Raw genomic sequence first — 26,149 nt, 5'->3', positions numbered from 1 at the left:
GCCCTTATCGCCGAGTCCTGGTACACGCCATTGCTCTCTGCAAATGTCCGTCACTTTGCCGTACGGTGCAAGAGCAGCGCGCACGTCTTCATCTTGTATGTGATAAAGCAGCCAAAAGAGCCTTATGCAGACAGTATGGGTGCTTGGATCTATCGCCAGGCAGCGGTGATTCGTCACAGTCACGTCAGTTACTGCGAGCAACTTCTTCATTCCTTCCGCACTCTTGAAGGTCACCGCCCATACGTGGTTCATCTGAAACGCCCCCAAGGCGTTTCAGATGAACCTCGCGCAGCAGTTCCAGATGATTCAATGTATCTAGGAAGTCCTCAGCTCTAAAGGGCCTGGATGTGACGCTGCCGTGAAGAAAAACATTATTCAAAACAGACGAACCTAATGGCAGTTGTGGCAAAATAACGTCATAGTCCGTAGATTCCTGTGCATCAGTCATGTTACCAAGGCCCTGCTGGGCCGCATTCGCCGCTTCAAGGGAGCTCGACATTCCATGACCGTACACTACGGTGGCGTCATATGAAATCCCCAGCCACTCGGGCCTGCAAGGAATGCTGCCTAAACTTTTACCAGCATAGAAAACGCACTACTGGCAAAGAAAGAGAAGCTAAGCCATCAACCAGAACCGTTACGTTAAAATCCTAATAGTCCACGAGACAGAGCTACTCGCACCAGCTCAGAAGGATTCAAAATTTTCGTACGCATAGAAAAGGTTACGGTCTCGCCCGAACAGGGGTCGAACCCTGGACCGTTAGGTTAAAAGCCTAACGCTCTACGGACTGAACTACTTGGGCTTTATTTATTTATTTATTGCCGGTCTTCGACATTGTACAAAGCACATAATACAGAACAAAATTACAAAACAACTAAAAAATATTTTGAACAAAATATGAATGCCATCAGTCCAATAAGGACTGGCGTCGTCTTATTAAAATTTTTTTCAATGCTGTCGGAGCATGTATCCTCGACAGACACTCGGGTACACAATCTTGTATTTTGTTTATTTCCATGAAACTTGACATGCTTTCCCGGAAATAAGTACGCGGAGGTCTAGCGTTCGGGTCGCAGTAGTTCCCAGACATCCTTGCACGCGATAAACTATAAAGGCCATTGAGCATTATTAGATCGAACGCAACCCCGTCCTCATTCTTTACCGCCAGGTACCTGATTCCATGCGGATTTAACGGTAACTCCTTCTTCATTGTTCTTTGTAGGACATCCAGAAGAACACCCCGGCCCAGCAATGCAAAAAGGTATGGTCTACTGTTTCAGGTAGCTTGCAAATCAAGCATTGCGAGCCCCAGGGTACAAGGAAGCCACGTTCTTCCATGAATGTCTTCACTGATAGTGTTCCTGTGTGTAATTTAAGAAAGAATGTCTTTACCCCAGTAGGGACCTCCATATTTTTCACTCGTTTAAGGACATCCTGTCCTAGTCTTCCACTGTATAGAGCTCTGTACAATAGCACTTTAAATAGAATGTCGCAAACATCTTTTTATAATGTTTTCCTTTTCGCGCCATATAAATAATCAAAAGAAAAACGCACAGAAAGAAAGCGCAGACTATCCACAACTTCTTTAACATGGCCCGAAGCGTTCTCAGCATACTATCAGTACTAACGATAAGTGCCGGCAAAGCGCCTCTCAATCTTAGCTGGCATACCGTACGCAGAAATGGATCACGCACATCCAGAAAAAACAAGAACTGTTGACGAGCTGTCGTACAAAATGATGCGGCAAGCCCAGCCTCACTTCTTTCACGTGCCTGAACAGATTGGTTCGTCTACACCTTTCAAAGGTAGAGCCCCAGATAAAAACCGCGAACACTCTGTGCAACCTTTGCACGCTTACCCTTGAACAGTACAACGTCTGCATGACGTACCACAACTTCGTAATAAAAAACAAGTTGAACACAGTTACCTTTGCGAAAATTGACAGGTAGATGCCGTTCCACCTTTCTGCTTTTTCTCTAGTTTCTTTTGCTTGATTCGTCCAGTATTCATCGCTATTTTTGTAACTGTCCGTGGGAACACCTAGATATCTGGTCGGGGTTCTTATCCAGCTCACATTTGCAAAATTGTCCGGGGCCGAAGACCACTCTCCGTACCACAAACCAAGAAACTACCCCCAGTTCACTCTACTACCCGTCACGTCACAAAAATTTTTAACTACCCTTATCGTTTCCGTCACACTTTGTATGGTTGTACAACACACGGCTATGTCATCTGCATGTGCCAAGAGCTTGACTTCTGTGGCTGCCAAGCTATAACCGCGTATTTGATCATTTTCAATTATGGCCAAACACATAGCTTCTATGTAAATTACAAACAAAAGAAGACGCAATCGCGGCCTGCGACTGAGAAAAACCTTTTTAAACTTGTCTACATTCGCTTCTTGAAACGCAAAGAGTGACTGATAATACTCAAAAAAACGCTCGGCTTATGCTCTCAAGCGGGGGCTACATGGGGCGTTTTTCTCCTGCGATTATCACGCGCCAAAAAAAAAAAAAAAACCGCGCTGGCGGGACGCCGGCCAGGCTACATGAGGCGTACGGGCGGCGAACGCCGCCGCAGTGTGGCCAGACAAGGCAAAAATGTTTTGGCTACCACTAAATGAACGAACAATGCTTATATGTTGTTTGCTTGTGTTATAATTAATAAATTATGCAATAAATACCCCACTATTATGTCTATACACATTACCAGGTATGTTTAGTATTGTATCGATTTTTTTGTGGATGTTCAGCGGAGAGAGTTGGCCGGAAATGTTTCGTCTGGCGACCTTGTGCGACTGAGACGGGTGTGCGGATTGCACAGAGTTTCTATCTGAGCTTCGTTCTGTACATTGCTTGTGGCTCTCGTTGCTGAAAACCAATTTTAAAAAGAGTTTTAACAACTAATTTTAAAAAGAGTGATGCTTTCGCCGACGTAGCCATGGTGCTGACCAGCGCACGCGCGCGAAGTGTTCAAGGGACGGCAAGGAACGGTGAGACGGCTGGCCGCTCCCGCCGAAAACAGACGGAAGTGACTCCGACAGGCACTTCCGGTAGCGTCAGACGCGTGCGCGCCACGTCAAAATCTAGCCGGTCCTGATCGGCGGCGGCGGCGGGCGTTTTTCTCGACGCCGGGCGTCAAATCGGCGCCGTGAGGCTAAAATCGCCACAAAAACGCTCCATGTATTCCGGGCTTTACTGTCGTCGGCAATTGTACCGTTCTATAAAATCTTATCGACGGGATTTCGTCGACCATGCGCTTTTTCAAGTCCAAGCGCCCTTTTAGTGGGCGTCTCCGCAGCTACTAATGCATTTGCTTTTGCGCGCACAATCGCACCTTCATGCCGTTCCTTGTCAAGCTTCTCGATTTTTTCTTTAATGGTTCGCACGTCTTGTTTATACGCCCCTGGCTCTTCGCACTCTAGCGCTATCAGTTGCTTAAGTGTCTTGCGTAAGCCCCTTTCTTTCATTTCCTTCTCAAACTTTAAGCAGCTTGATCTTTCTAATGCTTTCATTTTTACGTTTTCTTTCAAACGTTCACATGTCTCTGCTATTGTTTCACTGTTTTCTCCACATACCTCCCTAACGGCCTCATGTACTGAATCTACAAATGGCTCGTCTTTCAGTAGTAAGGCATTCATTTTCCATAGGTCCCAATTAAACGCTTCTCTCTTCCTCTCCGTGCTTGAGTGACATTTTACCAAGCAGTGGTCTGAAAACGATACTGGTGTCACAAAATAACTGTGGCACTTTGGTATCACGTCTTGCGATATGTACATATGGTCTAACCGCGCATGAATACTACCTTGAAATCGCGTGTACTTCACTTCCCGCCTCCCTCCCTTCCAGACACTCACACACATCGTCCATTCCATTTTCACTAATTAACGTAGTCAACACACTACTGCTTCTGCCGCGAATACCGGCATTATTGGCTCTATCCTGAGCACTCAAAACACAATTAAAATCCCCCAACAAAACCATGCACTTATCACAGCCAATATAATGAAAAAAATTCGAAAAAAAGGAGGCGCGCTCTTCCACAGCATTCGGCGCAAATAGGCACATGATTCGGAATTCAACTTCACGATAAACAAAATCGAAAAGACAATCCTTCCGGATTGACCTGAGAACACATATTGAACAGCAAGATCAGGCAACTTCTTAGTAAAGAGCACACAACCAGCGGACGTCCCTACAGCGTGGCTCACGACCACATATCTAGTCGTGAAACTCCGCACCATGCTCCCGGTCTCATCCTCTCGGTCAACCTTTTTCTATTGGACAGCTAGAACGTCTATGTCGTGGCCAGTGGCCAACCGTAGGACTTGACTTTAACTACGCCTAGCCGCCAACCCTCTTACGTCCAGCGTGGCAATAATGAGTGACGAATTAGGAGCCATGCTGAACCATGCTAAGGTAGGCCCGGAGCATGGTGCTAACCTTTCACGACCAGCCCTCGGCTAGCCGCCTCCGGGACCACCGGTCTTCTCGGTGGTGTTCGTCTGCTGCACTTCTGCTGTTCGTCTTCGCCGGCGGCCCGTCACTTGAGTTGGATGCCGCGTTGTTCTTGTCACCGGCCTCCTCACGGGGGCGCTTGGATGTAGCACCGAGACTAGCGACCCGGCCCCCGTCGTTAGCGGCCTCGACCTGTTCCATCGCTGACTCGTTGTCATCGCGTTCACCTTCACTAGTGGCTCCCTCCGCAGGGTCTTTGTCCTTCTCGACCCTTGCAGGCCCAGTCACCTGCTCAGCAACTTGGACGGCCTTGGCGTCAGCGACCTCCGGCACCGTCATGGTACTTGTCGTTGCTGGGGGCACTAGCTCTCCGGCTCCCTTAGCAGCGTCTTCAGTCTCGACTGGATCTATGACGTGTACTGTAGCCTCTTCACTCGCCACTGCGCCAGTCGTAGTAGCGTAAGTCTTGATGCAGTCGGCGTCGACGTGCCCGAAGCGTCTGCAACGCGAATAGCGCGGCACCTTACAGTCCCGCCTGACGTGTCCCGTGCCTTGGCAGCGAAGGCATTGCATCGGGCAACCGGGCACCACCACCAAGGCCAACTCTCCGGCAACGCGTATATGGTGAGGAATATCTTCCACTTTCAGTCCACCCTTCACCTTGAGAAGAACTGTCCTCGTGGTCGAGCATTTCTCTGCAACGCCTTGAACACGCCACTTCTCCCGGCTCGCCTCAACCACCTTGCCGAAGGCCGCTAACGCAGTCCGCACGTCTTCTTCCGCCACGCCGTGCAGCAGCCAGTGAAGGCGAAGCTTCACCTGCTGGTCTTGACGGTCGACGATGACACATCGCCGCCCCTTAACCTGAAGCTCCTTCAAGGCCAGGAGGCGCTTTGTTGCAGACGCATCACCGAGGGTCACTGCCCAGACATGATTCACCTGATATGCCCCAAGGCACACAATTTCCGGCAGCAGGCCCGTGGGCGTAAGCGCATCCCTAAAGTCCTCGATCTTGTACAGCCTTGCTCGTACATCACAGAAACACAGTGTTATTAACAATTCGTCCTTTTGGCAGCTGAGGCAAAATAAACTGGTAGTCTTCGTCGTTGCTGAACCTGTTTCCGCGGTCAAAAGTGACCGCTGTTGCCGCCTCACTTGAGGCCATGATTCTACGATCCGATCAGCTCGGCTGTCGGAAGCAGAATACTGAGCTACTTGGGCCTGCAAGGAACGCTGCCCAAACTTTCGCCTGTAAAAGAAAAACGCACTATTGGAAAAAAAGAAGCGAAGTCATCATCCAGAACCGTTACGTTAAAAGCCTAACAGTACAGGAGACAGAGCTACTCGCACCAGCTTAGGAGAATTCGAAACTTTCGTACGCATAGAAAAGGAAAAAAGTTAGGGTCTCGCCCCAAGAGGGGCTCGAATCCTGGACCGTTAGGTTAAAAGCCTAACGCTCTACCGAGTGAGCTACTCGGGCCTGCAAGGAACGCTGCCCAAACTTTCGCCTGCATAGAAAACGCACTATTGGAAAAGAAAAAGAAGCTAAGCCATGATGCAGGACCATCAGGTTAAAAGCCGCATATTCCACGAGAAAGAGCTCCTCGCACCAGCTCACAAAGATTCAAAATTTTCGTACGCATAGAAAAGGGGAAAAGTTATGGTCTAGCCCGAGCAGGGGCTCGAATCCTGGTCAGCTAGGTTAAAAGCCTAACGCTCTACCGACTGAGCTACTCCTTTTTTTTCTTTATTACCTTGTGATGAACATTGTACAAACATAACAGAAAACAAAAATACAGCAAATCCCTAGCCATTCGGCTATTTGGTATGTTCTAAAACGGCTTAAACTTTGGCTAATTCATAAAAAACAGCAATCCACTCCGGGGGATCATTTAGTGCCTTATAAACATCTCTAATATAAGTGACAGCTTCAACGAAATATTGTCTTGCCGATTGGGGATACAAATGCGCATGTCTGACGTACATTCTTGTTCGCCAGATGCTGTGCATGCACATGACAATGAACATATCACAGGGTACTCCTTCTAGTTCAGCACAAGGTGAGCACTGAATTAAGAGAGGGCTTAAAGGCAGGTCTTTTTTAAAGTCCTTTGAAGTACATCCCATAGGAACATCGCGTCATGGCAGTCAAGAAAAACGTGTTCGATTGTTTCCGGTTTTCTACAAATTGGGTAATTGTCAGACCATGGAACAAAGAGGCCTTTGCTGTGTAACTATTGCTTCACAGGTAGTGTGCCGGTATGCACTTGGAAAAAGAAAGATTTCATTGAGGGTTTCACCGGCATTCGCTTAATGCGCTTGAAGACGTCGCGCTCAGGGCCTATCTGGTACAACCCATGGTACAAAGGAATCGGCAAAAAATACATCAAGCAGGTCTTTGTATAAAGGCTTACGTGTCACAGTCGTTAGGTACTCATAGGAGAATCTTGCCCTAAGAATCTGCACAGAAGATAAAACTTCTATTAGGTAGCCAGATAAGACTGCTGACCTCAAACAATACGCTGAAATTACGTAGTCTGGCAAGGAATCTTGTAACCGCACTTGGATTACTGTTCGAAGAAAAACGTCAGCCTGTCCACGCAAGAAAAAAAAACCTCGTCATAATCTGCTTGAAAAACAAATAGTCCGAAGCTAGTCCGAAGGTAGTCCGAAGTTTCGAACTATGTTTCTAAGTTTATGGAAAAGGTTGCAACGGGTCATGCGCTCCCAAGTTGACCCTCAGATAAAAACTGCAAAAGCCCTATGCAGTCTCTGTACAGAAACTCTAGTAATGCTTATCACCTGTAGCACATAATACAACTTAGCAATTAGGAACACATTACAAACAGCGGCTCTTGAAAACAGAAAAATTGTGTCCCCCCATTTTTCTGTTTGTAATTTAACTCTTCCTGCTTCATCGGCCCAATAGTCCTTACTATCCTTATAGTGTTTCAGTGGAACTCCCAAATAGATATCAGGAATGGTCTTCCATTGTATGTTGCTCAACGTGTCTCGAGCGTGTTCCCAGTTGCCATGGCAGAAGCCAAAACATTTTCACCAACTAATCACGCTTCCTGTTGCTGTGCAATATTCCTTAGGCTTTCCTACAACTTCACGCACGCTTCTTTCATCTGCGCGAAAAGCTGCTATATCCTCAGCATAAGCAAGAACCTTAACTTCAGTATTGAAAAAAAAAATGTAGCCACGAATACTCGGATTTGCAAGTACACTTAAACAAAAGGGTTCGAGGTAAAGATCAAAAAAGAGGGATGATAAACAACAGGCTTGTTTTACGGATGCTTCAACGCAAATACTTTCACCCAGTTTCTCATTAATCACAAGTTTCACTGTACATTTGTCATACACCATTTTCACGCCACCTAGAATTGCAGATCCTACATTGACGTGGTTCAGTATGAGGAACAATATTTCGTGCACGAGTCTGTCGAATGCCTTATTCAAATGTAGTTGAAGCATAGCAACTCGATCCTGCATGGCATCACAACATTCAACAACAGTTCTTGCTACGTGGATATTTGTAAAAATGGATGTTCCTTTAATTCCGCAGGTCTGAGGTGGAGCGACAAGAGACTTGACAACACTTTCGAAACGGCGAGGCAAAACTTTCATGAAGACCTTGTAATCAGTATTTGTTAAACTTATCGGTCGGTATGTTTCTAATGAAAGCAGTTTCACCGGGTCATTAGTTTTCGGAATCAGTATGATTTAGGATGTTCGAAAGGAAGGTGGTGTTAGTTTCTTTTCATAGCACTCTTCTATAACTCGGTGTAGAGACTCTTTCATTTCACTTTTAAAGAACTTGTATACAGCTGCACCGAGACCGTCTGGGCCAGATGATTTACCAGGACTGAGATCGTCGATTGCCTGCTCAACTCCTGCGACTGTTATTGGCCTTTCAAGTGACTGTTTTGTCTCGTCACCAAGACTAGGCATGAGCGGCAGAAAAACACTTCGAAACCTTTCAGTATCACATGCTTTCTGACTAAAACGTTTTCCGTAATATTGAACAAAGGCAAGCCCTATCATTTCACTCTCTCCAGTAACGTCATTTCGAAAACTGATTTCGCAAATTTTCTTCGATACTGCATGTTTCTTCTCATCGCTGAGCGCGCGCTTTGTGGGCGTCTCACCCAACCATAGCCGCTCGCACCGCGCCCTTATCATTGCCCGCGATACTTTCCAGCTTCTATGATCTCAAGCTTCGCCTTTACTTCTTTTAGTTCTTTCGAGAACAGACCAGACTTAGCATTCTCTGCGCTGACCATGTAATCTAACGCGCTATGCAGCTCCTTTTCTTGCTCTTTTTCTTCTGCCTTAAAATACTTGCTCTTTTCAAAATGGCGACTTTGAAGTCGCACTTCAACTGTTCCCACACCGGTATAAAAGTACATCTTTGATTCAGCTGCATACCGTTTATATATTTCTTTATATTTGCAACAAAGAGTTCATGTTGTAGTAATTTGGTGTTGAATTTCCACAACTTCTAGTTGAACTTTGATACTTTTTTCTTTGCACCTAAAGTAATCATGACTAAACAGTGATCACAAAGCTCACAGGCTGCGTATGGTACTGGGAACACAAAGGTACACATTCAACAGGCACATAAATTCGGTCCAATCTAGCGTGAGAAACATTTTGAAAGTGAGTGTGTTTTGCTAGGTCTTCATGCGTCAACAATAAGCCAATATATTCGAGTTAATTCTCCTCAATCATTACGCGCAATACTCCTGCACGTTTATCGCTATGATTTATGTTACTGGATTTATCTTCAGGTCAACATACGCAATTGAAGTCACCAAGCAGTAAAACACTCCTTTCGCTTTCTAGACAAGGTCGCATGATATTAAAACAAACTTCCCGCTCATTGATTCTATTCGGTTCATGGACCCAAACAACACGCCAGGCAATTTCAGCAAAAGCAAAATCACAAAATACTAGCCGGCCATTTTCACTACTAGATACAAATTCAGTGACCCCAATGCTTTTTCGAATAAAGATAGCACAACCGCCAGACCTACCAACTGCATGACTCACGCATGCATTATATCTGCTACGGAACACTTCAACCATTTTATCAGTGACATCCTCACTCTCGATTTTGGTCTCTTGGACCGCTCACAAGTCTATATCATTTTCTAAGAGAATGCGATTTAGTTGACATTGCCGTCTTCCTGCAGAAAGGCCTCTTGAATTAAATGTTGCGATACGCAAGACATTTTTAAAGATTACTGCCATATGAAGTTGGGATTATTGCCAATATTTTACTCACATTTTTACGTCAAACAGGCACATGGGCTGACAAAGTTGTTTCCATATATGCTGCAGTTCCAGGGTATTAATGCGCGCGAGTACCCCGCTGACTGAGCGGGGTTCTACAAGGGAAAACAGGAACAAAATAAAGCCACCGATAAGAAGGCGGCGGTATTGAATTACTCCTTCTGGATGACGCAACGCTTGTCGTTGGCTTGAAAGACTGCCGTCAGGACGTTGCAGCCTTTGTGGGAGGTTCTCCAGTGCTTGTTCCATCATCTATTGCAGAGGTGTCTCCAGTTTTCTCTCGGGTTCTCTTTGCAGGTCCGCTGCCAGACGCTGCCATGTCGACATCGGTGGAAATTTCCTCTGTGGCTTTTGTGTTGTCAGGAAAAGAATCGCTGGTGTTGTCTTGGGTGTTTCTTGCGTCTTCTTTCGGTGTGTCTAGGCTCGCTACGGTAGCAATAGGCTCAGGGTCTTCCTCGCTACTCGGTTCCTTGGCGTCTCCGCCTGGGGTGTGCAGAGGCACTGCTGCCTCAGTCTTTCCTTCTTCACCATGTCCTCCGGTAGCACCTTCGGCATCAACTGCGTCCATCATGTGCTCGGAAACCAAATCCTTCCGGGCTGGGCCTGCTACGCTGGCGAAAGAGCGCACGCACTGGGTCTCGTCGTGGCCATAGCGACGACAGAGCCCGCAACATAGAACAAGGCAGTCGCGACGTATGTGGCTGATGCCGCGGCACCGGAGGCAGAGCGGAGCTCTGCCTGGAACGGGGATGAGTGCAGCGTCTTCAGCAACACGCAATTTATGAGCCAAATCCTCCATGGTAACGCCCACTTTCAGCTTCAGTGTTACAGAGCGCGATGTCGATCCTTTATCAATGCAGCCTTTCACCTTCCATTTCTCTCTTGTAATTCCAGTCACCTTTCCAAAGGCCGCCAGAGCCATTCGCACATCGTCGTCGGGCACACCATGGAGTAGCCAGTAGAGCTTCAGACGTACGCCTCTGCCGTAGCGCTCGTTCTTGACATTAAAGGTGTCTGCAGGCAGTATCTTCTTCTTTCTTTCCTCGTTTTTGAAAGTCACTGCCCATTTGGAGATTCATTTGGTATGCCCCAAGGGCAACCACCTCCGGCAGCTGTGAAACACGGTGGAGTGCGTCGCGCAAATGCTCGCAACGATACGGCCTTTCCTTTAGGCAACCATGCGAAAAAAAAGAAACGGTATTCAAAACAGGATCAAATGTGGGCAGATGCGGCAAAACAACCTGATACTCTTCAGCCGGCTTGTCAGAAGACTTGATTCTGTGGCCATTGGCCGCTGTAACCGCTCCGAGGGAGCACATACTTGCACCACCGTTCACTGTGGTGGCCGCAAGTGGAATCGTCGACTGAGCTACTCGGGCCTGCAAGGAACGCTGCCCAAACTTTCGCCTGCATAGAAAACGCACTATTGCAAAAGAAAAAAAAAAACTAAGCCATCATGCAAGACCATTAGGTTAAAAGCCTAATAGTCCACGAGAAAGAGTTACTCGCACCATCTCAGAAAGATTTGAAACTTTCGTACACGTAGAAAAGGAACAAAGTTATGGCCTCGCCCGAGCAGGGACTCGAACCCTTGACCGTCAGGTTAAAATCCGAACGTTCTACCGACTGAGCTACTCGGGCTTTTTCTTTGCGGCTTTATTGCCGTCTTGGACGCATAAAACAACGTAACATATGATAAAACACTTCAGCCACACTTGCGCTGACGCGAGTGGTGCTAAAATCTTTTCAATTGTACTAAATCATCAAGTAGTGGTATCCACTCTGGTGGATCAATCTGCGCCCTGAAACGTTCTCAACACTAAGCTACTCGGGCCTGCAAGGAACCATGCCCAAACTTTCGCCTGCATAGAAAACGCACTATTGGAAAAAAAAAAAAGAATCTAAGCCATCATCCAGAAACATTAAGTTAAAAGCCTAACAGTTCACGAGACAGAGCTACTCGGATCAGCTCCAGAAGGATTTAAAACTTTCGTACGCATAGAAAAGGAAAATAGTTATGGTCTCGCCCGAGCAGGGGCTCGAACCCTGGACCGCCAGGTTAAAATTCGAACGCCCCTACCGACTAAGCTACTTGGGCCTGCAAGGAACGTTGCCTAAAACGCACTATTAGAAAAGAAAAAGCTAAGCCATCATGCAGGACCCTTGGATTAAAAGCCTAATAGTACACGAGAAAGAGCTACTCGCACCAGCTCAAAATGATTCAAAACTTTTGCACCCATAGAAAAGGGAAAAAGTTACGGTCTCGCCCGAGCAGGGGCTCGAACCCTGGACCGTTGGGTTAAAAGCCTGACGCTCTACCGATGAGCTACTCGGGCTTTTTTTTTTTTTTCTGGGCCAGCAAGGCAAGCTGCCCAAACTTTCGCCTGAAAAAAACCCGCACTATTGGAAAAGAAAGGGAAGCTAAGCCATCATGTAGGAGCATTAGCTTAAAAGTTTGATAGTCCACGAGAAAGAGCTACTCACGCCAGGTCAGAAGGATTCAAAACTTTCGTACGCATAGAAAAGGAAAGAAGTTACGGTCTCGCCCGAGCAGGCACTCGAAGCCTGGACAATTAGGTTAAAAGCCTAACACTCTACCGACTGAGCTACTAGGGCCTGCAAGGAACAGTGCCAAAGCATTCCTCTGCATAGAAAAAGCATTATTGGGAAAGAAAAAGAAGCTAAACCATTATCATGAACCGTTAGGTGAAAAGACGAGACAGATCTACTCTTGCTCCAACTCAGAAGGATTCCAAACTTTCGTCCTTGAATTAAATAAATCTCTTGATCTATACCAGTGTGGTTTTGGAGTAGGAAGATCTGCAACCGACCATCTAGCGCGCATCGAAGCAAACACTCGCGACGCCTTCGTGCATAAACAATCCTGCTTCTCCGTGTTTCTCGACCTGGAAAAAGCGTACGATACAACTTCGCGCTACGGAATCCTGCGCGACCTGTCGACGCAGGGCATCCGCGGCACTGTGGTAAATATTGTAGACAGATACCTACAGAACCGTACATTCCGGGTGAAAATAGGTAATACACTGTCGCGTGCATTCATATAGGAAACATGGGTACCCCAGGGAGGCGCATTGAGTTGCACGCTCTTCGTCGTTAAAATGAAGACGCTTCGTAAAGCATTACCATTATGTATTTTTTTTATTCCTCTGCGTAGACGACACACAAGAAGGTTTCAAATCCTGCAATCTAACAGTCTCTGAGACAGCACTTGAACAAAGTTTCTAAGTGGGTATACGAAAACGGGTTGAAAGTGAGCCTCAACAAAAGTTCTTGCGTTCTTTTCACCAGAAAGAAAGGGCTTGCTGCAGATCCCACTGTCGAAATATATGGGCAACAAATATCTGTGAACAAAGAACACAAATTTCTAGGTATTATACTTGACTCCAGGCTTTCTTTCATTTCACACATGAAATCTCTTAAAGCAAAATGTCTAAACACAATGGACTTACCTAAAATCCTATGCCGCAGAACATGGGATAGCGACAGGAAGTGTTTATTGAATCTTTAGAGTAGCCTAGTTCTAGCACGACTGGACTACGGTGCCGTGGTTGATGACTCTGCCGCCCCGAGCGTGCTAAAGATAGACCCCGTCTGCCATCTGGGTCTCCGCCTGGCCACTGGCGCATTTAGAACAAACCCTCTCGGAAGTCTATACGTAGAGTCAGATGAGGGGTCGCTCGATTTTCAGAGAACATACACCAGCTTCACCTATGCCCTGAAAGTGCTCTCTTATAAGGAACATCCGTGTTTCAGAACCGTTAACGACTTGACGCGTTCTGCAATTTTTTGTAATAGATCCTCCATCACTCAACCTTTCTCACTGCGTTTGAGAGAACTTAGCACAGAAATGGATGTCCCAATACTCGAACATCGCCTAATGCCTGCAGCTAAGCTATTACCGCCCTGGGAGGGGCAGGTGATATAATGTTATGTATCCTTTGTAGAGGTCACAAAGCACGCTCCTGAGCTTGAAATTGCTATGCATTTTAGTGAGCTTCAATCCTAGTACTCCTGCTTCGAATTCTACACAGACATGTCAAAATCACATGCCGGCGTATCTTACGCTGCTGTTGGTCCATCTTTTGCTGAATCTGACGTGTTGAACCCCCTAACAAGTATCTTCACTGCAGAAACCTATGCACTGCTGTCCGCAGTAAATCATATAAAGAAATTAAAACTTGACAGAGCAATCATATTCACAGACTCGCTGAGTCTTGTAAAAGCGCTCATGTGTTTACAGAAGCATACAAATCCTGTCTTCAATGAACTTTACTCACTTTTATACAACATCTGTTTCTCACGTATACATCTAGTAATATGCTAGGTTTCTGGCCATAGAGGAATCGAGGGTAATGTGCTTGCCCACGAGATCGCCAGATCAATAGCATCGCAAGGTATTCGTTCTGCTGCTGTCTCTGCCACAGTCATAAAGCCTTTCCTATGAAACAAACTGCGAAGCCACTGGCAACGCTTGTGGGATGCTGAAACGAGTAATAAGCTTCACGTTATTAAGCCGAAGTTAGGTTTCTGGCACCCAACTAAAAAAACACGACGAACATATGTCCTATTCACTAGACGAAGAATAGGACACACATTTGGCACTCATAACTTTCTCTTGACTGGTAACTAGCCTCCAACCTGGGGTAGATGTGATGACAGGCGGACGGTCCTGCACGCCTTCCTGGAGTGTCGGGAAGCCGAAAGATACAGGAGGAAACATTTTCATTTTGCATACCGCTATTGCGTCCCTCTACAACCGGCTATGTTTCTTGGTGAAGAACCGCTTTTTAAGCCCAAAGCAATCTTCGATTTTTTCAATGATGTTATGCTACATGTTACAAGCCCATTAAACTCGTAGCGCATCCTCTTTCCAGAGGATGCCGCTATGATAGTTTTCTTTGTATAGCACATGCCACTAGGCCCTTGTTTTTCAATGGCTCTGTTGAGGCAGTAGTGCTGTAGCGAATTTTAGCATCTCACGTATTTTGTATATTGCATCGTTCTTTCGCAATGCACTTAATGTTCATAGTACACGTCATTAGTCATTGCCATAATTTTATTACATCTAGATTTTATGGCATTTACATCCAATCTTTTAGGCCCCTTTACAGCCACGCCACATTATCTTAGCAGAACCCATCAGTCCACTGCGAACAAAATAACACTAGCATGGCGCTCTTTGGCCATACCTGGCCCTTGCGCCATTAAACATCAAACATTCAACAATGCTCAACCCTCTCACAGGTTACAAACAACGGCGCACAACAACGCATAGCAAACACGCTCCGCCGCATGTTGTGTACTACGCAGACAAACAGCAGTAGTGCACGCAAGGTAACATTTGCCATCAACTCACTACACTCGTATTGCACTATACGCTGAAGAAATCCTACATTCGCAGTCAGCATTACCGCTAATTAACGTCAATCAAAACAAACAACACAGAAAGCTTCGCTTACATCGATTCGAACAGTGCGTGGGATCCGCATAATTGTTTAGACTATGAATTGATATGCTTAACAATGGCGCTCAATAACGCAATATTTTCATTCGCAGTGAGCAAAACTATGAGGTCGCGGGATCGAATCCCAGCCACGGCAGCCGTATTTAGATGGGTGTGAAATGCGAAGACACCCGTGTACTTAGGGTTAGGGGCACGTTAAAGAATCCCAAATGGTCCAAATTATTCCGGAATCCCCCACTACGGCGTGCCTCATAATGAAATCGTGGTTTTGGCACGTAAAATCCCATAATGCATTATGTAACATTCGTTAAGGATGTGCTTGGAAGTCGCACAACTCTATCTGAGATTTGGGTTGAGGCGGAGATCAGATCTATATCATCGTTTTCACCTGAACTCCGACTATGGAAACGGCTTACGATACCGCTTCGGTCAAGTGACAAGTCCACACAACAACTACCGCGGCTCAATTGAAACCGTGGGGCATATCCTCTTTGAGTGTCAAGCGTATGACGACGAGCGTGCGTTCTATGAACATTGCGTGCATTCGCTCACACAGGCACTTTGGCATTTGATTGTGTCTTAGGCTCTTTAGCCTGCTTCACACTACAGAGGCGTGCAACGAACTTTTTATTCACATACTTAGAAAACATTGGTCAACTCGACGAACTGTAGTTCTACTATGCCACCCTCATATACCCTTCACGCAGCGAATTCTGTCACCTCATTGTGGGACAGTGCATACTCTGAAAGACTTTACCATAGCACGCCGTTGCCTATGAGTCAGAAAACTCAGTGCCCACTTTTTTTTATTATTCCTTTCTTTTTCGCCTCTCTCCTTTTCTCTTTCTCTCCCCAATTCCCTTCCCCACGCAGAGTAGCATGACAGCGATGTCTGTACGCCGGCTAAAATCTCTGCCTTTCAGTAAAAGGTTCTCTCTCTCTCTCTCACGCTCATAACACTCCAGAGGGCTTGCATACGTAATGTACTGCGAAAGCGCCATTAACCCGTCTATTTTGAACTTTACCTACACTTCACCCATTACCTGGTCCTTAGAGTCAGCAAACATGAATAAGCTGCCTTCTTTAGTTCAGTGACGACACCAGGCGAACCTAATATAGCACGCATGAATCATTTAAAAAATAAGAAAATGAGGGTTCAGTAACTATTCGTAGCGCTTCTAATAAGCCAGACACGTTAAAACCTCGTGACACATTGCACCTGAAATGCTGGATATTCTTTCAAAGTATAATATATCCGACACGCAGTGTTCTTTTGGTACATTGGGAGACCTAGCTAATAAAAGCAGCGTGATACTTTCGAATCAGTGCGCCCGATTCGATGCTCCCGATTCGATGCTCCCGAAGAATCTGACTTTTGCCCTGATATCAGAGACTTTGTGGCCTGAAATAAAGAACTGAACTAGACTGAATACTTGCTTGCATTTTTTATAACTGTATTTGATCAAAACGCGTTTGCCATAGCACATACACTTGGAGTATTGTTCCCCCTATGTTCGCAGAATTTCACCTCAGTTGTAGTTGTCATTACACCAGCGCAGCTGCCTAAGTTTTACACCGCTCGTAAAAGAGATGAATAATGCTATGGACCACTTGCATGTGTATACTTCTGGAAAAGGCGCATTTAACCCGCCCATTCGGAACATTGCCTACACATTACCGATAGCATGCTCCTCATTTTGCCCAGATACGCGTATAGACATTATACTTTGTCTAGCTCACCGATGACGCCATAGAAACAAACTACAAATCTCGTAAGATGCACGAAAATACATGGAAAAACGATGGTTTAGTAGAGACTTGCATTTAAATCAGGTAAGTGAAAGTGAAAATTTTCCCTATTCCAAGTCCGCATCTCGTGCTGCTGTTAGGAGCCTGGGAAGCACGTGGATAAGCGGCAGTATGACAGCTTGGAATGCTGCCATTAGTAATTTTCTACAAAGCTGTATTAAAATTACACGGAATAAACGTACATCGATCGTCACTCAGAACATTGCTTCGTACTTTGAATAAACTTGCCTCGCACCATGCCTCGCATATTTCACCGAGCACACCCGGGGAAAACAACGAAATACCGTGCATAAAGTAATAAAAATTTAGATAAATGGAGTAGGCAGAAAACTGTTTTCAGAGCACACAAGCAATCTACACAGTTCAAATTTTCTATACACGTCACCAAAATGGGGACCTCATTCCTTCAAAATATGCAATATCTCCTGTTTTCGTTCCTGCCGGGAAACAATATTGTAGCTCGTATTTAGAAACAGTCAGAAAACGAGATCGACAGAGTCAGAAGTGGCACATGCATTTAGAAAAAATTCAAGTCAGTGTTCTATTGGTTCTGAAATGGCTCTGCACGTTCGCCCAAGGCCATTATCACGAACATATCTACGATAAGCACTGATAGCACAATGAAATTCGACAGTTACACGTGTGACAGGGTTGATTAAAATTTCGATGGTGATAAGACTCTGAGACTTAACGCTCTGTAGGCTACCTCTGGAAGGAGATTAAATAGTTACAGCATTTAATAATCCTACTGTTTCATACCGTAAGGCACACCAGACGTTGAGCGCGGCTGATTGTAATAGTTTATCGGAACCTCCCCATCACCCACAGGTTAAATATAGCAAGCTGCGTGGGTCTCTAAATACGGGTATAGCGGTCCCAAAAAACTGGGCATGTTGCAAGTAGCGCAAACTAACATTTATTAGGGCGGGAACAGCCCAGAGCCAGGCCTTCTCCGCAACGCGAGCGTGTATGGTGAATCCCACGCTTTGTCCGCAACAGCGCAACCCGAGGAGGCACAAATGACAATCCTGGCTGCCCAAGCAAGGGGTACGTAGTAAAGAAAAGCATTACTTGCGTGGCCACTCTGTCGACAAAGAAAATTTAGCTGCAGCTGTAGTTTTGTTGTACTTCCCAGAGTGCAGCCGAAAGCGTCCGCTTTCGAAAGTGTGTGTGTGCGTGAGGAGTAGGTGGTGGCAAATGGCATATTTTCCCCCTCACTTTTGGCAATTGGGGGGGGGGGGGGACAAGTACCCCACTTGCCTGCCCCCGGTAAATACACCTATAGACAAGACAACTATCACAGAGCGCGGGCAACCCTTTCTTGAATTGAATTCTGGGGTTTTGCGCGTTCAAACCACGATATGATTATGAGGCACACGGTAGTGGGGAACTCCGGATTAATTTTGACCACCTGGGGATCTTTAACATGCTTATAATGCATGTTAATGCAATGGCGGCCGGACAGGCCGCCATTGGAATATGAACCTGGCAACGTTTACCGCTAGAACGTTATCTAGTGGGGCGAGTCTAGTAGTACTATTGGAGGAATTGGAGGGCAGTAAATGGGATATAATAGGGCTCAGTGAAGTTAGGAGGCCAAAAAAAGCATATGCAGTGTTAAAAAGCGGGCACGTCCTGTGCTACCAGGGCTTAGCGGAGAGACGAGAACAAGGAGTCGGATTCCTGATTAATAAGAATATAGCTGGTAACATACAGGAATTCTATAGCATTAACGAAAGGGTGGCAGGTCTTGTTGTGAACCTAATAAGAGGTACAAATTGAAGGTAGTAAAGGTATACGCCCCTACATCCAGTCACGATGACCAAGAAGTTGTAAGCGTCTATGAAGACGTGGAATCGGCGATAGGTAGAGTGAAAACAAAATACACTATACTGATGGGCGACTTCAATGCCAAGGTAGGCAAGAAGCAAGCTGGAGACAAGGCAGTGCGGGAATATGGCATATGCACTTGGAATAGCAGGGGAGAGTTATTAATAGAGTTTGCGAAACAGAATAATATGCGGATAATGAATACCTTCTTCCGCAAGCGGAATAGCCGAAAGTGGACGTGGAGGAGCCCGAACGGCGAGACTAGAAATGAAATAGACTTCATACTCTGCGCTAACCCTGGCATCATACAAGATGTGGACGTGCTCAGCTAGGTGCGCTGCAGTGACCATAGGATGGTAAGAACTCGAATTAGCCTAGACCTGAGGTAGGAACGGAAGAAAGTGGTACATAAGAAGCCGATTAATGAGTTAGCGGTAAGAGGGAAAATAGAGGGATTCCAGATCAAGCTACAGAACAGGTATTCGGCTTTAACTCAGGAAGAGGACCTTAGTGTTGAAGGGATGAACGACAATCTTGTGGGCATCATTAAGGAGTGTGCAATAGAAGTCGGCGGTAACTCCGTTAGACACGATACCAGTAAGTTATCCCAGGAGACGAAAGATCTGATCAAGAAACGCCAGTGTATGAAAGCCTCTAACCCTACACCTAGAATAGAACTGGCGGAACTTTCGAAGTTAATCAACAAGCGTAAGACAGCTGACATAAGGAAGTATAATATGGACAGAATTGAACATGCTCTCAGGAACGGAGGAATCCTAAAAGCAGTAAAAAAGAAACTAGGAATTGGCAAGAATCAGATGTATGCGTTAAGAGACAAAGCCAGCAATATCATTACGAATATGGATGAGATAGTTCAAGTGGCTGAGGAGTTCTATAGAGATTTATACAGTACCAGTGGCACCCACGGCGATAATGGAAGAGAGAATAGCCTAGAGGAATTCGAAATCCTACAGGTAACGCCGGAAGAAGTAAAGAAAGCCTTGGGAGCTATGCAAAGGGGGAAGTCCGCTGGGGAGGATCAAGTAACAGCAGATTTGTTGAAGGATGGTGGGCAGATTGTTCTAGAGAAACTGGCCAACCTGTATACGCAATGCCTCATGACCTCGAGCGTACCGAAATCTTGGAAGAACGCTAACATAATCCTAATCCATAAGAAAGGGGACGCCAAAGACTTGAAGAATTATAGACCAATCAGCTTACTGTCCGTTGCCTACAAAGTATTTACGAAGGTAATCGCAAACAGAATCAGGAACACCCTAGACTTCTGTCAACCAAAGGACCAGGCAGGATTCCGTAAAGGCTACTCAACAATAGACCATATTCACACTATCAATCAGGTTATAGAGAAATGTGCGGAATATAACCAACCCTTATATATAGCTTTCATTGATTACGAGAAAGCATTTGATTCTGTCGAAACCTCAGCAGTCATGAAGGCATTACGGAATCAGGGTGTAGACGAGCCGTACGTAAAAATACTGAAAGAAATCTATAGCGGTTCCACGGCCACCATAGTCCTCCATAAAGAAAGCAACAAAATTCCAATGAAGAAAGGCGTCAGGCAGGGAGATACGATCTCTCCAATGTTATTCACAGCGTGTTTACAGGAGGTATTCAGAGACCTGGATTGGGAAGAATTGGGGATAAATGTTAATGGAGAATACCTTAGTAACTTGCGATTCGCTGATGATATTGCCTTGCTTAGTAACTCAGGAGACCAATTGCAATGCATGCTCACTGACCTGGAGAGGCAAAGCAGAAGAGTGGGTCTAAAAATTAGTCTGCAAAAAACTAAATTAATGTTTAACAACCTCGGAAGAGAACAGCAATTTACAATAGGTAGCGAGGCACTGGAAGTGGTAAGGGAATACATCTACTTAGGGCAGGTAGTGACGGCGGATCCGAATCATGAGACGGAAATAATCAGAAGAATAAGAATGGGCTGGGGTGCGTTTGGCAGGCATTCTCAGATCATGAACAGCAGGTTGCCATTATCCCTCAAGAGAAAAGTGTATAATAGCTGTGTCTTACCAGTACTCACATACGGGGCAGAAAACTGGAGGCTTACGAAAAGGGTTCTACTTAAATTGAGGACGACGCAACGAGCTATGGAAAGAAGAAAGATGGGTGTAACGGTAAGGGATAACAAAAGAGCAGATTGGGTGAGGGAACAATCGCGAGTTAATGACATCTTAGTTGAAATCAAGAAAAAGAAATGGGCATGGGCAGGACATGTGATGCAGAGGGAAGATAACCGACGGTCATTAAGGTTACGGAGTGGATTCGAAGAGAAGGGAAGCGTAGGAGGGGGCGGCAGGAAGTTAGGTGGGCGGATGAGATTAAGAAGTTTGCAGGGACGACATGGCCACAATTAGTACATGACCGGGGTTGTTGGAGAAGTATGGGAGAGGCCTTTGCCCTGCAGTGGGCGTAACCAGGCTGATGATGATGATGATGAATGCAAGGGACATGGGCGTTGTTGCATTTTGCCCCCATCGAAATGCAGCCGCCGCGGCCGCGATAACGGGTAACCGCGGGTAACCACGGGTAACCTTTTCTTAGAGCATAGTAGCACTGAACATGGGCGTAGAAAGACGCAGCGAGCTGAATGCTGCTCTGTACGCCCGCGGTCTTTCCGATAACCTGCATGTCGCTCCTGTTTTAACCGTTGTAAAACGCAGCTATCCTTGTTTAGAGTGCACCGCAGAGCGCGATTCTCGCGTCATCGTTCTTGAATCCACGATGTTGGCGTTGTCACGCAAACAACCAAACACGTATAGCATATACCGGCGCGGCGGGAGATCCTCAAGCGCGTGACGGCGGCATTCCGCGCGAACATGCCAGCGGGCCAAGCTCCGAGAAGGCCCTTACCGGCATAATCGACGCGTCCTTGCGACAGACGCGAGGCCGTGTGACTCATGCGCCGTCGTCGTCTTGCGCAACCCACGGGCGCAGGCGAACATCGCGGCCCTTCCTCACCACCCCCGCTGTCTGCCGCGCAGAGCCATGCATTCCTCGACTGCGACGCGTCCTCCAGCGTCCTTCCATTCGCGCTGCTGTGGCGGGAGCTTCGAGAATAGAAGAGAAGAAAGAAGAAGAAACAGAAAGAAGAGAAAGAGAAAATAGAAGAGAAGAAACAGAAACGAGAGGGCGGGGGTTCCTACCTAAATGTGTCGAAACATTTAGCGCCCCTTTTTCCCTCTTACTCTGTTGAGGCTTTTATGCATACAATGTAGTGGCTCCAGTGCCTTATCGAAGCCGGCCTGTTCTGCGTTTTAAAGGGTATGAATTCGCAAGGCCTTCTCTTCCTCAAAACAATGTGGATGGCCCCATCCCATTTGCTCAAAGTATGTTGAAACGCAGGTTATTTATATGCGTTCCAAAGAAACGCGCATACATATTTATCTTTGTTCTTCTATCAGGCATACCACGTACCCAGCACGATTTTACCCAGTGTCATTTAGTTAGTGCTGTCAGGGTGGCATCCCCACGCAAGATTCATCCTGCTGTGCAGCTTCACTATATTGTTTATATTGACAATGCTGACTATCGGCGTGTAGCAGATACAAGTCCAAAACGGAGGGTTTGGGTTGTGCGCGGTTTCTCTTCGTGGCCACGACCGCTAGTCCTCCCTGCACTTGCTCTTCGTGAAATCATGCGCGTGGGTTAAGAGTCCAAAAATTTTTTTTAGAAACAATGGCGACGCTTCTCTTGAGAAACCGAATGTATCGTATTTTGCGGGATATAAGACACGGCATTTTTTCTAAAATTTTCGTCGATGTGTCTTATACACCGGTGCGTCTTATACACGCACAAAACCAAGCGTGCTGGCGCGACCAATATACGCGTTTTTTTTTTTTTTTTCACGTGTTCAAGGAATCGTGTGCGGCAGCACTCTGCAAGAAATCGAATCTTGCGTTAACAGTTGAGCGACCGTGGCGACGGATACCAGCTCCGGGGGTTCCTCGTGTAGGCAGCGCGGCTGCCGTAGCGCTGCCATTGTGGCCTCCGTGATATATGTGCCTCCGCGATTGAAGGCATCGCCTACTAGTTTTTTGTTAAAGGTTTCTTTTTTCTTATTTTTCTGTAAGAAGGCGTTAAACCAATGGATCTAGCACAATAAAAAAAGGCACCAGAGTTTTTCATTCTTACGTTGTAGCGCTCGACACCTACTCGAAAAAAAAAAAAACAAGCACCACTTGTTTATCATCATCATGTTTAGGCCTATCTACAGGGGAAGGGCCGGAGGGGGGGGGGGCAAAGTTTGAGGGGGTTACTGTGGAAGTCGAGCTATGCATTGAAGGAAGCACACACACACAAAAACCATTACTGTGATCAAATTTTGAAATTTTATTTACTCATGGTTCTTTATTTTGTACACAAAGAATCTCCTTGTAACATTCTCCTTCGTAACAGCCAGTAATTAGGGCTACCTAAGGTTTGCGGACCAGTGGGTGGTGCGAGAGCACCTAAGAAACCGGAGAGCGCCTAATGGCCTACCTAAGAAACAGGCCAAAATAGGTTGTTTGCAAAGACCACTTTTGAGAACGACTTTGAGTTGAATCTAACATCCCACAGGGATCCGCGCATGCGCAGCTTTTATTTTTAATATTCCATACGACATAGTAACAGATATTTCAGTTAAAATTGAATTGAACGCTGGTGACTGTGATATTCACTCGGAGATCAAGAACGTTTGTAACCAACACAAGCTGAAGACTAGTGAACGGTGTCTAGTGAACTAATGAACGTGTCAGAAGATTAGTGAACGGTGTTAATTCTGCCAAATGTAAGTCAATTTAGAAATACTTTTTATGGCCATTGCTCTGAAACGGTCCCCTACGGAGTATAGGCACTCTGCAAACAATCTGCTTTTCGCTAAAACAACGCACTCTAAATATTTAGGACATTGGATACAAAACACCCATCATTGCCCAAAGCACATAGACCTCGTTACAACTAACCCGAACCGGGAGCTGTCTTTTCTCCGAAGAGCTTTAAAATTATCAACACCTGTTGTTCGGTTGCTGGCCTATGAAATTTTTGTCTTGCGACTACAGACAATGCTTGTATAATCGGGGACCCTCTTACTAAAACTTATATTGACAAACTAGAGAGAGAGAGAGAGAGAATAAATGTTTAATAATCTGAATCAGTCAGAGAGATTGCTTCTTTCTTCACCCAAGGCGCGTGGCCTCCGCAGTCCAGGTAGCCGCTGGCCTTTGCTGCTTCCCTGGCCTGGTTCACCAGCTTGCGCTTTAGAAATTACGACACGCGGATTGCGAGTCGCTCAGTATCACGGCATAACAATATATCATAACAAAAGTTTGGCAACATTGGATTCTATAACAATGTGCAAAGCGCGGCCGACAGAAAAAGACGAAAAAATGAACGGCGAGGGCAAGCGCTTCTTGTCTTCCTCGTTCCTTTCACGTCTTTGTCTGTCGTCCACGCTGTGCACATCGTTATGAAATAACTAGCCCAGTCTCACAACTAGATTGTAATGGTTCATTATGTGTCGCTCACTGATGCACTTTCCAACCTCTTTTCTTCTCTCCCCACATCCGCCCGAAAGCACGCGAGAAGACGGCGCGCATACTCTCCGGTATCCTCCCTTGCGCGCACTGGAATTTGCGCGCACGTCGCATCGAATCACCACCCGTCTCGGCTCACCCTCGCATGCTTTCCTTCGCACTTACAGCATACGGCACGTGTGCGTGATCCTATTGTACTTGGGATTTATACGAAGCCTGAGGATGGAAATTTGCTTGGCGTATCCATATAATTGTCATAGCAATAAAAGACGCACCAAGTTAGCATAGAACTATGTACGGAGCAATAAAAACGCATAATTAGAGCTAAAGGGCCCAAATGAAATCCAGATGCTCTCGTTAAAACTGTGGACGCCTATAACGGGAACCGGAAGTGTGGCATTACTCGATGAATTATATGGGCCGATCCCGAAGGTAGTGAAATCTAAACCAACTTTCTTAGGAATACTTCAGTTTCACAGCTCCGCTCGAGAGATGGCCGAAGTGGGTCACTCAAATTAGTGGCGCTGCGGTTGCATCTTTCATCCCTTCTGCCACTTCTGGTTTAGCTTCTACTTTCATTTCTCTATTCATTTCTCTATTCATTTCAGTGGTGTTGTATCGTCTGTCGGTATACTGTCGTCATGTTGTTGTTGTGTGATGTGGGGTGGATTTGCCCGGTGGAAAGTTGTGTGCAGAAGTGTTCCAGCGTCTCAAACAGGAAGAAGTTTCGTGTGTGGACCTGCTTTGGGCCCACGGCTGCTCCAACGGCCAAATGCATAGTGATGCTGGTGTTCGCTATTTCTTTCGCACCGCAACGACGGCAGAGAGGTTTATATTGAGAAACACATGCTACGCCGAAAGGAATAGCGCCTCACAGATAAGTCCGAAGTGTGGGAACGTCATGTTCAGGACAACGATCGGTATTTTTAAATGTTAATCTTGAAAACAGTTATATTGATGCCTCGCGGGAAATGTGCACGTTGGTCCTGTTGTGCCATTACCACGAGCCCGGATTCCGAATCTAAAAGATGCAGAATTTATCCTGCGAGCGCCCTTTGGACAAACCCGGGGCTGCGCCGAAAGGCACAGCGCCCTAATTCTCCCTTGACAAGTCAAGATGCTGAGCCGTCAGGCAGCGGTGTCCTGCGGAGAAGTGTCGGCGAGCGACATGTCCAAACGTGCAACCAAGTGCCAGACAGCCCGGCGCCGTACCTCCCTTTGCCGGGAGGTCACCGCGCCCGCCAACTTTGAACAGGGTGGCCAGCGCGGTCGCTGGTTGGACCTCTCGGACGACCGTCGAGTGCTGGCTTTGTATTGGGCCGTTTGAGTGACAATGGTTTCTCGGGCCATTATAAGCTGCGACGCGGCCGCCTGGAAAACCGGATCCGCCGACCCACCGGGAGCCAGTGTCGCTCTCGACTGGAGTGAGATGTGTCACGCGTTTTCGCCGGACGTCGCCGTGCGGGAACAGTCGCGTTTGCTGTGAGCTCTCGGCCCCAGTGCCGATCCGATCATGTCCTGTATAATGACCTGTATATAGTGTATAAAGTCCATTTTGTTATTCTCACCGACGCCTGACTCGGAGTCTTCGCTACCAACGCTCTGTCACGAAACGGGTGACGAGCGCTACGGGACCACCTCAAAGTCGTAATAGTGGTGGCACCGGTGCAAAGTCGTAACAGTCCCCGGTGCGATTCCTCCAACTAATGTATCC

General features: G+C 46.4%; 1 protein-coding gene and 3 non-coding genes across 4 annotated transcripts in view; all 4 read right to left on the bottom strand.

Moving 5' to 3' along the window:
• Positions 1–26,149, bottom strand: part of LOC126548087 (peroxiredoxin-6-like) — a 150,255-nt gene that overhangs the window by 66,370 nt on the left and 57,736 nt on the right. The window lies entirely within an intron of this gene.
• Positions 5,866–5,938, bottom strand: TRNAK-UUU (transfer RNA lysine (anticodon UUU)). Its single transcript has one exon. It is a non-coding gene; the product is annotated as a tRNA-Lys (tRNA).
• On the bottom strand, positions 12,021–12,092 carry TRNAK-UUU (transfer RNA lysine (anticodon UUU)). The gene has a single exon. It is a non-coding gene; the product is annotated as a tRNA-Lys (tRNA).
• TRNAK-UUU (transfer RNA lysine (anticodon UUU)) lies at positions 12,300–12,372 on the bottom strand. Its single transcript has one exon. It is a non-coding gene; the product is annotated as a tRNA-Lys (tRNA).

Source organism: Dermacentor andersoni, chromosome 1, assembly GCF_023375885.2.
Source record: "Dermacentor andersoni chromosome 1, qqDerAnde1_hic_scaffold, whole genome shotgun sequence".
Taxonomy (NCBI): Eukaryota; Metazoa; Arthropoda; class Arachnida; order Ixodida; family Ixodidae; genus Dermacentor; species Dermacentor andersoni.
This window is presented reverse-complemented; position numbering and strand designations above follow the sequence as displayed.